Source organism: Anopheles maculipalpis, chromosome 2RL, assembly GCF_943734695.1.
Source record: "Anopheles maculipalpis chromosome 2RL, idAnoMacuDA_375_x, whole genome shotgun sequence".
Taxonomy (NCBI): Eukaryota; Metazoa; Arthropoda; class Insecta; order Diptera; family Culicidae; genus Anopheles; species Anopheles maculipalpis.
The window spans coordinates 59,825,610-59,838,804 of NC_064871.1; the positions used below are offsets into that span (position 1 = coordinate 59,825,610).

Genomic DNA, 13,195 nt, shown 5'->3' on the forward strand with positions numbered 1-13,195 from the left:
TATGAATATTTTTGATTTCTTCAATTTGTGTTTCTTCATCGCATAGGTCTTATACTTGTATTTGAGAAAATCTAGCTTTGACTGTTTTTGAATTATAGAAAGTTTTATAAACCTCTTGGATCATTCCCATTGTTTGTTCATCTGTGTGAATACCATTAATTACATTTGGATTGATTAATTTTTTGAATTTATCCTTGATAAAATCAGAAGTAAATGTTGGTTCAATGAAAATATGTCTTTTGAATTTCGGGAAAGGGGTAATTAATTGGTCGGAAAATAAGTTCCAATTTTAAATATTAGTTGGTTGTGGAATACACTAATTGGTGCTTCTGTTGAAGGTATATACGAATGATCGTCTTCGTCAGCTGAGTGCTGAGTTGGGGTTAGTGAGTTTAGTTGTATACGGGAAAGTGCGTGTGCTACGACGTTTGATCTTCCGGGTTTGTAGAATAATTGGTAGTCGTGTTCCTCCATGAAAGATTTCCATCTTTTCAGTTTTGCGTTGTTATTCTGCGGTGTTAAAACAAATGTTAAAGGTTGATGATCTGTATGAATATTAATTTTAAATCCGAATATGAAGGTTCTCAATGTATGTAATGCCCAAACGATGGCAAGCATTTCTACAGTAGCAGCGAGACCTTCGGAAAAGTACTTGATCTTCACTGATAGCCTCAGTGCTATTGAAGCTCTGAGATCTCCGAAGGCTGTTAAGAGTCAGGACTTCCTCACCATCAAAATCATTGAACTGCTTGGCTCAATGTTCGATAATGCATTTAAGATCTCGCTAATTTGGGTCCCTTCTCATTGTGGAATTCCCAGCAATGAGAAGGCTGACTCATTGGCCAAAACAGGCGTCCAAGAAGGCGCTTTTTACGACCGACCTATCTTGGCCCAGGAGTTCCTTCGTTTTCCACAGCAACTTTTCCTGTCTCGCTGGCAGAGTATGTGGGAGGCGGATGAACTCGGCGTTTTCTTTTCTCGATCTCTCCGCAAGTGTCCCTGCGGCCTTGGTTCGATGGGCTCTCTGTAGACCGGGCATTCATACGAATGATGTCTCGACTGATGTCGAATCATTTTGCGTTGAATGCTCATCTACAGCGTTTAACTCTGGCTCAGACAAAAGTATGTGGCTGCGGTGACGGATTCCACGATGTGGATCACCTTCTGTGGTCCTGCGTGGAATTTGAAACCGCAAGACCCTCCTTGATGAGCGCAGTCGAGAATGTCGGCAGACGACCGGGTACAGAAATCAGAGCAATGTTGGCTACCAGGGACCTCCTCTACATGAGGATCATTTACCGATTCGCCAGAGACAACGGTCTTGTCCTATGATTCCACATCCCAAGTATCCTTCCAATCCTTATTCGTATTTCCCCATTCCTTTTTTGTTAAATGTTGTGTTCTCTATGTTTTAAGTGTATTTTTTGTAGTGCCACGGGTGATCCGATGACTGGGCAACAGCACTCGAGGGTGATTCCAACACTGCCGTAAAAGGGAGGCAGGCGTTGTTCAAAGTGCAGTGTTCTCCACTCCAGTCCAGTTTTGGCACATTGAGTTTGACAACGTTGGTGCGGGTTCGGGGTGTTCGGCGGGTTCAGTCTCGGGAGTAGTGAAGTCGCTTTCGCTGCTGCGGGATAGAGCTTGTCGATCATCCTTTGGTTGGACGTGGACGAGATTGAGCTTGGAATGTCATTGCTGGAAAGCACTGGAGAGCACTGTACGCAGAAAAATAAATGTTCGTGCTGTCTTAACGATGTCTATTTGTTCGTTATAGTCCAGACCATTTCTTAAAGATCAACAATAGAACGGCCACAACACCACAATAGCCGGAATTCGGATGCACCCAACCACCATCATTACAATAGCCACCGCAATAGAACCGGACCATCATCCACGAATACATCATCATCATCATCATCATCATCATAATCATCATCATCATCATCACCATCATCATCACCATAACCGAATATGCCCGGGATACGGCAAAGAATAAGGAGGAAATGCCTTATCAAGATGATTATAAAATTTACTCAACACAAGCGGTGTAGACAATACGGCACTGGACCGTCATTATTAATTATAAATAAAAATAAATAAAAAAATTTAAAGTTCTTAAATTTTTGAGAATTTTTAATTTTCTGAGTTTTCTGAATATTTTGAAATTTCTGAGATTTCTGATATTTCTGTTATTTTTGAAAATACTAAGATTTCTGAGAATTTTTGAGATTTCTGAAATTTCTGAGATTTGTGAAGATTCTGAGATTTCCAAAATTTCTGAGTATTCTGAGATTTTTGAAAGTTTTGAGAGTTCCGAGATTTCTTAGATTTCCTAGATTTTTGAAAATTTTAATTTTAATTTTAATTTAATTTTTTTAAATTTTTTGAATTTTTCTGAGATTTCTGAGTTATCTAAAAATTCTGAGATATTAGCGAATTCTGAAATATTTGAAATTTCTGAGATTTTCGAGATTTCTGAGATTGCTGAGATTTTTGAGATTTCTGAGATTTCTGGGTATCTGAGATTTCTGAGATTTCTGAGAATCCTGAGATTTCTGAAACTTCTGAGAATTCTGAGACTTCTGGGATTTATGAGAACTCTGAGATTTTTGAAAATTCTTCGATTACTGAGAAATCTGAGATTTTTGAAATTCCTGTGATTATTGAGAATTCTGAGGTTTAAGAAATTTCTGAGATTTCTTAGATATTTGAGATCTCTCAGAACTTTGAAAATCCTGAGGTTTCTGAGAATTTTGAGATTTTTGAAATTTCTGATGTTTCTGAGAATTTTGAAATTTTTAATATTCTCGAAATTTCTGAGATTTCCAAAATATTTGAGAATTAAGAGAATTTTTAAAGATTTGGGAATTTGGAGATTTATGAGATTTCTGAGATTTTTGAAAGTTCTTCGATTTCGGAGAATTTTGAGATTTCTGAGATTTCTGAGATATCTGAGATTTCTGATAATTCTGAGATTTCTGAGATTTCTGATATTTGTGAGATATCTGAGATATCTAACAATTCAGAGATTTTTGAGAATCCTGAAAATTTTGAAAATTCTGAGATTTCTGAGATTACTGAGATTTCAGAGATTTCTGATTTTTCTGAGATTTCTGAGATTTCTAAGAAATCTGAAAATTTTTCAAAGTTCTGAGATTTCTGAGAATTCTGAGATTTTTGAGATTCCGGAAATTTCTAAAAAATTGTGAGATTTTTAAGATATCTTAAAATTCTGAGTGTTATTAAAATTCTGAGATTTCTGAGAATTCTGAGATTTCTAAAACTTCTGAGATTTTTGCGATTTCTGAAATTTTTGAAATTTCTGAGGTTTCTGAGAATTCTGAGATATCTGAGATTTCTGAAATTTCTAAGATTTCTGAATTTTTTAAGATTTCTGAGACGTCGGAGATTCATGAGAATTCTTAGATTTTTGAAATTCTTCACTCTGAAAATTCTGAGAATTTTTAAATTTCTGAGATTTCTGAGATTTCTGATATTTCTGATATTTCTGAGATTTCAAAGAATTCTGAGATTTCTGAAACTTCTGAGATTTCTGAGACTTCTGAGATTAATGAGAATTGTGAGATTTTTAGAAAATTCTTCGATTTCTAAGAATTCTGAGATTTTTGAAATTCCTCTGATTACTGAGAAATCTGAGGTATGTTATGGAGTCAGTTGTTGATCCTTCAAGTGCTGTTTTGTGACTGTCCGGTTTATTCTCCTTCTTACTAATACATACATGTACTTACATCTAACGCTTCCACTATACGCTTACATACTACGTATACTTACGACACTACATTCTCCCCCTTAAACAAAGTTTACTTCTATCTCGGATACTTTAATCTAGGTTGTCCTTCCAACCTTTTCGACCGTCTTAAACGTGGAGGACTAGACTCACTCCTTTTCCTTTTAAATGACTTAGTTTCATTTCTTGGTATTACGACAACATTTTTATACATTCCGTTATCCTTTTTCCTTATTTGATTTGCATGTACCAATCGTACTACTCCATTTAGACTTATTAAATATCTTAGACTACTTATCTTCTTCTTTATTATCGCTGGAATCCATCTCACGTATTCCTTAAAGTGGTTTTTGTAATAGACTTCTTCTTCTTCTTTATAATGATCTTGATATTTCACCATTGGAACTAGTCTTCTTGACTCTTCTTTACTCGATGTTTTTCTTTCATGTCCTTTCCTAGGGTTTAATTTCGCTACTAATGTATGTGGTACGTAATAAAATACTCTTTCTGATGGCGTTACTTTGGTAACCGTACATGGACTATTTCTATAGCTGATTAGAAAATAATTTAGCTTCCTTTGTAGACTTAATGGTTTCAATCTCATATCCAACAAATACTTCTTCAGCTTGTCTTTTACTGTCCTAACCGCTCTCTCGGCCAACCCGTTCGACTGTGGGTGGTACGGAGGGGACTTACTGATTTTTATGTCTTTTGCTCTCAAAAACATTACAAATTTTTCTGAACCAAAAGGAGGACCATTATCTGATACGATTTCCTCTGGTAATCCAAAGCATGCAAAGAATATTTCTAACTTCTCTATCACATTTTCAGCCTTAGCACTTTTCATAATTTTTACCTCCATGAACTTGGAAAACTATCAACTATTATGAAAAATGTACTATTTTCAAAAAAGAAAAATCGATATGTACTCTTTGAAATGGACGCGTACATTGTACCCATTTGGTTGTGACTATTTCTTTTCGTACGGGTTGTCTACACTGACAGACTTGACATGCCTTTAGAAACTGCTCAAAATCTTTGTCCATGTCTTTCCACCATACAAGTTTTCTAGCTGACATTTTCATTTTTACTAACCCATCATGATTTTCATGGAATAGACTGACAATTTTATCTTTCAGCTTATCTGGTATTACTGCTCGATTGTTGAAAAACAACACTTCATTTTCTATTGCTAAACTGTTACAAACTTTAGCATTATCTTTTAACTCACATTTCACATTTTTTAACCATTCCATGCTGAACGTTTTTGTAGACTTTTTGTAATATACTGTCTGGCTTTTGAAATTGTTTCATCAACTCTATATCGACAATTGAGGAAGACGAAATTGCATTCAATTGTATGAACTCTTCTCCTACTTCTAAACCTTCTGCTAAAGGTAATCTGCTCAACCCATCCACGTGACTCATACATTTTCCTGGTCTATGTGACGGTTTGAATATTTCTTTCACTCCAGAGTTATCTGTTACGGGTTTGAATTTGATTCCGTAAATGTACTTGTGAAATTTCCGGACACCAAAAACAACAGCTAATGCTTCCTTATGGACCTGAGCATAGTTTCTCTGTGCTTGAGAAAGAGTTACACAGGTTTTTTAGGATCAAATGGTACCAAAACGTTGTTGTCTATTAACATCGATTCCGTCTTGGGAATGATTCCTGACATTCCTTTGACAATACATATTTTTTGTCTTTTCGTAGAAGTTCGTACAGAGGACCCAATATTGTTGCTAAGTTTGGCAAAAACCTACTGTAATAATTTATCATGCCTAGATACGCTTGTAATTTCATCACATCTGATGGTACCGGAGCTTTACTAATAGCTTCCACTTTTGACTCATTTGGTGTTTTTTTTTTTTCCATTTTTTGATATTTTGTAGCCCAGGTACTCAATTTCAGTTTTAAAAAAATCTGACTTCTTTTTGTTTATCTTCACTTTATGCATTTTTAGCCTTTTTAGAACTTCGCATAAATTCTATTTACATTGTTTTTCGTTTGCTCCACCTATAAATATATCGACCATATGCACACAGGCTTTAGTTTTTAACAATACTTGATCGATTATTGATTGAAATATTGCAGGCGCCGATTGAACCCCAAATGGCATTCTAGTGTACTTGTATAACCCCTTATGCGTATTTATAGTACAAATATTTTGAGAATTTTCTGAGAGATTTACTTGTAGGTACGCTCCTGTTAGATCTATTTTGCAAAATACCTTCCAATTTGCAATTTTTGCCAAAACATCATCAATCTTCGGTAATGGATAATGTTCCACCGTAAGGTTTTTGTTTATCGTAGCTTTTCCATCTATACAAATACGTACTGAGCCATCACTTTTTCCTACTACCACTATAGGACTCGCCTACGCTGATGTACGTGTTGGTACTAATATGCCATCATCCACTAATTTATCTAGGTTTGCTTCTACTTTTTCTATAAGAGCATACGGGACTGAATACGCTTTGTGAAACACGGGTGCATAGTTTGGTTTTAACACTAAATTAGCTTCGAATCCTTCTATCGCTTCTTTATAATTGCTATTTGTTAGATTCGGAAACATCTTTCTCATCTCATCAAGCCATTTATCTGTATCAATTTGATTTAAATTGAAACTTTTTCTCCAATTTGGAAATAATATATCTAATGCATCACGACCTAGTAGAGGATGCCCTTTGTTTTCGGTTGGAATTACTGTGATTACTAAACTGACCGTTTTTCTTTTTGTGCTTACATTTACACGTATTTTTCCTAACGGTGTTAAACTTTGACCTGATGCAGTAATAAAACGCAAATGTGTTTGTTCTAACTCGATATTTGCAAATTCTTTTCGGTACACATTCTCCGGTATGACTGTATTACACGCACCGCAGTCTATCTCAAACGCAATGTCTATACCATTGATTTTCAATACGCACACTTCTGGACCACTAATCGCTCTATCTTCGGATATGCGTGTTAGTAACACATCCTTTTGTTCCGACCTCAAACTCTGCACATTCGTACTTCGGCAACACGACGACACATGACCATATTTTTTGCAGTTGAAACACTGCCACATACGCGCAGGACATGTCTGTGAATTATGTGATCTTCCACATCTGTAACACTTCATTTCTTGCTTGTGCGCTCTGCTCTGTTGGTGTAAAGGTGTACTGCTTCCACGGTAGTAGTGCACTTTCGCACCGACGCTACGTTTTGGCGCGAACTTAATCGCCGCCATTTCCCTCTGTTTCTCTTTCGATGTAAATGTTTCATTTTGTTCATCAGCAGCTTCCCACGTTCTGGCTATATTTTCTGCACTCACGAATGTTAAGTCCGATTCTCGTAGAAGACGTTTTCTCAATCCTTCGTCTCGAACACCAGCTACTAGTTGATCTCGCAAGCTTTCCGCTAAACAACACGTGAACTTACCTGATTGTGCAAGCACTTTTAATTCTACTATGTACTCCGCAACCGACTGATCCTTTTGTAGAAAGTTTCTGAAGTTGAAACGTTCCGCCACTATGTTGACTTTCTGTTCCAGCTGGTCTTGTAGCTTAACGCACAGCTTCTCGTAGTTTACCTTCTTTGGCTGTTCAGGTAACACTAGCTTTGATATAAGACTGTACAGCGACGCTCCACCCAAGGTTAACAACATTATTGTTTTCTTCGATGATTCGACTTCGTTCACTTGAAAAAAAAAAAAAATCCATTCTTTCCAAGTACTCCTTGATGCTTTCACCCATGACAAATGGTTCGATTACACCGATTAACGACATGACTATTAATTTGACTTTAACGTTTGCTTTATCCTCGTCGTCAACTGTTATGGAGTTAGGTGTTGATCCTTCAAGTGCTGTTTTATGACTGTCCGGTTTATTCTCCTTCTTACTAATACATACATGTACTTACATCTAACGCTTCCACTATACGCTTACATACTAACTATACTTACGACACTACAAGGTTTTAGAAATTTCTGAGATTTCTGAGATCGCTCAGAATTAAGAAAATGCTTCGCGAAATTTCGGATCGATTTTTTGTTGCAGTTATAGTTACCAAACAAGATTGTAGGTTTCGAGGTTCCAAAATGTAGGAGAGTTTATTCCATTTTTCGAGCCCTATTTATAAGTTTTTTGTTGAGTGTTCCTATCGTGAGAGACCGTCTCACTACTCACTATTTTCTCGCTACTCACTTGACGAAACTAGCTTTCGTTAAATGGCCCTCTAGACGCCTACGCGTCAACATACTCCCCCCCATGACAGAACGTCATAAAGAAAACAAAGCAAATTATACGTGCTACTAAGCAGACGGCTTCGCAACAGGTAACAGACAAATTTTAGTTACTGGACGCGTTATTATACCTTTCGCCGTTTTCAGTTTCACTACACGCGTAAGCTGATCCTCTCCGGGGTGTATTTCGACAATGCGTGCGAGGGGCCATCGGGTGATGGGAAGCGAATCGTCCACTAGGATGACTAGTCGGCCAGGTACTATCTCACTACGATTCACCACCTTGTTATCCTTCTGCATCTCCTGCAGATATTCTGTTGCCCAATGCTTCCAGAAGCGTTGAACAAGCAATTGCCAGCTCTGCCATTCGTCTAACGTGTAGGCTTTCAAGCGGGTGTAGTCGGGAACGGGCACCGCATGCATTGACGTGCCAATAAGGAAGTGCGCAGGAGTAAGCGCCGCCAGATCATTTGGGTCATCCGTCAGTGGCAACAAAGGACGCGAGTTCATTGCCGCTTCTATCTGCTGCAGAATGGTGCTGTACCCTTCATACGATAGCCTCGAACTGCCTAGTTGCCGATAGAGATGTCGTTTGGTCGTCTTTACCGCTGCTTCCCACAATCCACCGAAATGTGTGGGCTTAGGTGGGGTAAAGTGCCAATTTATACCCAAGTCGGAACATTTGGATGCGATGGCGTTTTGTAGTTGTTCGTTCTGACGAGTTTCCATATCCGTTTCAGCAACCAGTGATGGATTCGAAATAGGCCAGTTAGAGGCAGGTAACGCCAACCAATCGGGACCACAACGCCACATCGAACTTTTCAGCATCTCAGCTGCGGACATCCCTCGGGACACCAGGTCTGCAGGATTCGATGTACCGGGAATGCGCTTCCATTGTCGGGGATGCGAATAATTCTGGATCTCAGCAACACGATTCGCCACGAATGTTTTCCAGGCGTTGGGTGGAGACGCAATCCAGTTTAGCGTTGAATCCGACCAGAAAACCGATTCGATCGCATCGATTTTCATCGCCCGTCGAACACGATGATGCAGATGTACTGCTAGCACGGCTGAGCAAAGCTCCAATCTCGGTAACGTAACACGTTTCAGGGGAGCCACCCGAGATTTCGACGCGAGCAGAGTCACTCGTACCTGTCCCTGCTGGTCCTCACAACGAGCGTAAATACAGGCACCATATGCAACCTCTGACGCGTCTGCAAATATATGGAATTGTATTTCAGAGTTAGGGAAAAGCACATACCGTTCACTTTTGAAGTCAGCCAAATCCTTCCAGTCGTCAGTAACCGATTTCCTTTTGTTGTAGATATGTGCAGGAACCGGATCGTCCCACCCGATTTTCTGCAGCCACAACTCCTGCATCAGCAGTTTCGCGCGTATGATGACTGGAGCGATCAACCCAAGAGGATCAAACATTCGAGCAATGTTTGACAATATGAACCACTGGACCATTTTTGCAATATCAGCTACAACAGCGATCTTATAGGTACGAAAACGAAGAATGATGGCGATGAGTTCATCCTGAATTATGGGTCCAACCCGTAAAGCTTCATTCAGTGAATGTCCAGTCGACGTTTTAGCTGAGCCATCAAACACAACTCTAACTTTTGTAGTGGTACTTGATGCCTTAAAAACTGGATGGTGTGGTAAATAATAAGCAGCTGTATCGTCACATTCAGTGCTTATACGAGACATGTGCCCAAGTTCCAAAGACTCCTTCATGAACGTTTGATATGATTCTCGAAGTGCAGGATTGCGTTCCAATCTCCGCTCAAGAAGCTCGAAACGACGGATGGCCTGTAATCTAGAAAGGCCGAGCTTTTGGTCGAAGTCAGGCTGCTTTGGTAGGCGTACAATATATCTGCCGGTGTCGTCACGTTTGGTAGTGGTTGTAGCGGTTCAACTCATGTAGTGACAGGTATAGACGTACGGACTGTTAGTCAAGGTGACACAAGTTGGACAGGAGAAAAAAGAAGAAATAAAACACGAGAAACGAGTGGCCGCACAGCGATCCAGGCGCAAGGCGAATTCACGTAATTATTTTAATGCGCAAGGAAAACTACAGATATTTCGCATTATTGGTGACCCCGACGCGATCGCCTGCCTGAGGAAGATAAGTTATACTTATTCGGACCATTTTTTTCCGAAAAACATCTGCATCGCTACTCACACACTATTGTGAGTCCACCATTTTGTTAGCAAAAGCTAACCCACGCGGCAACGGCGTCATCGTTTCATAAAGTGGCATCAGCTAAAAAAAAAAGGCAATATCTCACAGCCAGTGTAGACACGTTCCTTCAAGATCATCAATCGCCTGAACGTCTCGCCGATTGTGATTATAATCCTGCTGTGATTTACCAGCCCAGTGATGCCCAACGACGAGAACCGGCCTCTACCAGTGGCGGGCGCATCACCACCGCCGAATATTCCGATCGCCCCACCACCACAGAATGCTCCGATAGCAGCAACACCGCAGTTGTATGCGGAAGTATGTTCTCTCAAACTCCCCGGATTCTGGATGAGCGCACCCGACAGTTGGTTCATCCAGGCGGAGGCGCAGTTCGACTTGACGCACATTCGGTCTGAGAACACTAAGTACGCGCATCTTCTCGCGTGCTTAACTCCCGACGCGTTGGATAAAGTGATAGATGTCATCCGCTCACCACCGGAGGAAAATCGGTACACCAGCTTGAAACATGCGTTGATGACCAGACTCTCGGCCAGCGAAGAACAACGCATCGGTAAGCTGTTGTACAACGCAGAGATGGGGGACTCTAGCCCATCAGAGTTCCATCGCCGAATGACTTAACTAGTAGGATCGTCAACCGATGTATCGGAAAGGTTGGTAAAGCGTTTGTGGTTAGGCCGATTGCCAAAGGCAATCGAAATTGCGGTTATATCTTTAGGCGAGCGTCCAATGCGTGATATAGTAGAAATAGCTGATAGGATTTGGGAAGCTTCAAAAGGAGCAACGGTGAACGAGTGTGCTGTTGTTTCGGGAAATTCTTCGAACCATGAAATAGCATCTCAACGTTGTGAAATAATGGAGCTAAAAAACCAGATGAAAAAATTAGCTCTATCGCGCGATCGCGGACGTCCTCATGGTCGGTCAGGGTGTTGTGATCGTAATGTAACACGTGGTCGGAATCGATCAAAGTCTCCTAACCTCAAATGTTGGTACCATACACGGTTCGGTAACGCAGCTACTAAGTGTGTTCCCCCATGCAATTTCAAACCAAGAGTGCAAAAAAAACGAGAAGGGTTACCAGATGTGGCAGGGTCTGAGTGTGGTTCCCTAGAAACCTGCCGTCTTTTTGTTTTCGACAACATGTCCAAGTTAACCTTTCTGATTGACAGTGGTGCAGAAGTATCGGTCATTCCCAACAACATTTTCCGGAAAATGACGAAATCCAGTGATAGCCTTATCGCCGCCAACGGATCATCCATTGCCGTTTACGGTGTTAAGCTGCTTCAGGTCTCATTAGGTCTTCGTCGCGTATTCCCCCACACTTTCATTCTTGCAGCTGTTAGCCACCCAATCATAGGCGCCGATTTTTTGAAAAAATACGGTTTGCTAGAGATTTAAAAAACAAAAAGTTTATCGACTCATTAACAAACATACAAGTTACGGCACGCATTGCCACAATTGAAACGCCCAGTCCCAAACTATTTGTCATTAATAGTAGTTTTTCAAACCTTTTGGATAATTTTCCATCTTTGACATAGTCTCCTAATTACAACAAACCTGTACGGCACAACATAGTTCACCATATTCATACCACAGGTCAGCTACCAGTTTCCAAACCTAGAAGATTAGATCCAGTTCGACATAATGCAGCCCTTTCTGAATTTCAGCATATGATGAAATTAGGGATTTGTCAACAATCTTCATCACCTGTGTCCTCACCGTTACACATGGTTGGTAAAAATGATACTGATTGGCGCCCTTGCGGCGATTATCGCAGATTGAACGCTGCAACAATCCCTGACCGGTAGCCTATTCCTCACGTTCAAAATTTTTCGATGCACTTAGAAAACTGCAGCATTTTTTCTAAGTTGGATATTGTCCGTGCTTTCATATTATTCCAGTAGCTCCAGGAAACGTGCATAAAACGGCAATAACAACTCCTTTTGGGTTATACGAGTTTCTAAGAATGCCATTCGGGCTTAGGAATGCTGGTGCCACTTTCCAAAGATTTATGGATTCAATTTTTCAGAACTTAACATTTGTCTACGTCTACATAGACGATATCCTCATAGGAAGCAGTTCTCCAGAACAACATAGAGATCATCTCTCCCAAGTGTTAAGGCGTTTAGATGAATTTGACATCCTGAGATAGAATTCTTGGGACACATCATTTCTAAAGATGGCATAGCTCCAGCTCCGGAAAGAGTTAAAGTAATCAGCAATTTTTCACAGCCCACTACTCTAAAACAACTTCAGCGATTCGTAGGAATGGTAAACTTCTACCACCGTTTCATCCCACGCATTGCTGAAATTACAAAACCATTATATCAGTTGATGTCCAGCTGTTCCAAAAATCAAGCAGAAAAGTGGTTTTGGTCACCCGAATGTGACGTTGCTTTTGAAAAGCTTAAGTCGGAAATAGCTGAAACTGTGTTGCTGCATCATCCAAGAAGCAATACTTTGTACAATGTTACTACTGACGCTTCGCACGTTGCAGTAGGAGCAGTTTTGCAACAATGGCACAATAATACCTGGGAACCATTGGCATTTTTCTCGAAATAACTTTCAGAAGCTGAACGTAAATATTCCACATTCGATAGGGAGCTCTTAGCAATTTACTTATCTATAAAACATTTCCGATATTTCGTCGAAGGGAGAGAATTCTCTGTCCCAACAGACCATAAGCCCCTCACAACTGCATTTACCACAAAATCAGAAAAATCTCCTCGCCAATCACGACACATGGATTTTATAGCTCAGTTCACGACCGACATTAGGTACCTGAAGGGAAAAAGCAACATCGTCGCGGACACGATGTCACGAATTGGAGAGACCAACAGTGTGGAAGCGTTCGATTATGACACTCTGGCCACATCCCAAGGAATGGATAAGGAACTTAAGTATTTAATTCAAAATCAACCATCTAACTCAAAGTATAGATTAGAAAAAGTTTTCATTAATAATCGAGAATTATACTTTGAAGGTTCAACTGGTACCAATCGCCTATAT

The 13,195-nt window shown here is 40.0% G+C and overlaps 1 pseudogene; it reads right to left on the minus strand.

Annotated features, from left to right (window-relative positions):
- Positions 1 to 491: 491 nt before the first annotated feature.
- Positions 492 to 7,492, minus strand: LOC126567310 (uncharacterized; annotated as a pseudogene).
- Between the last annotated feature and the right edge of the window lie 5,703 nt (positions 7,493 to 13,195).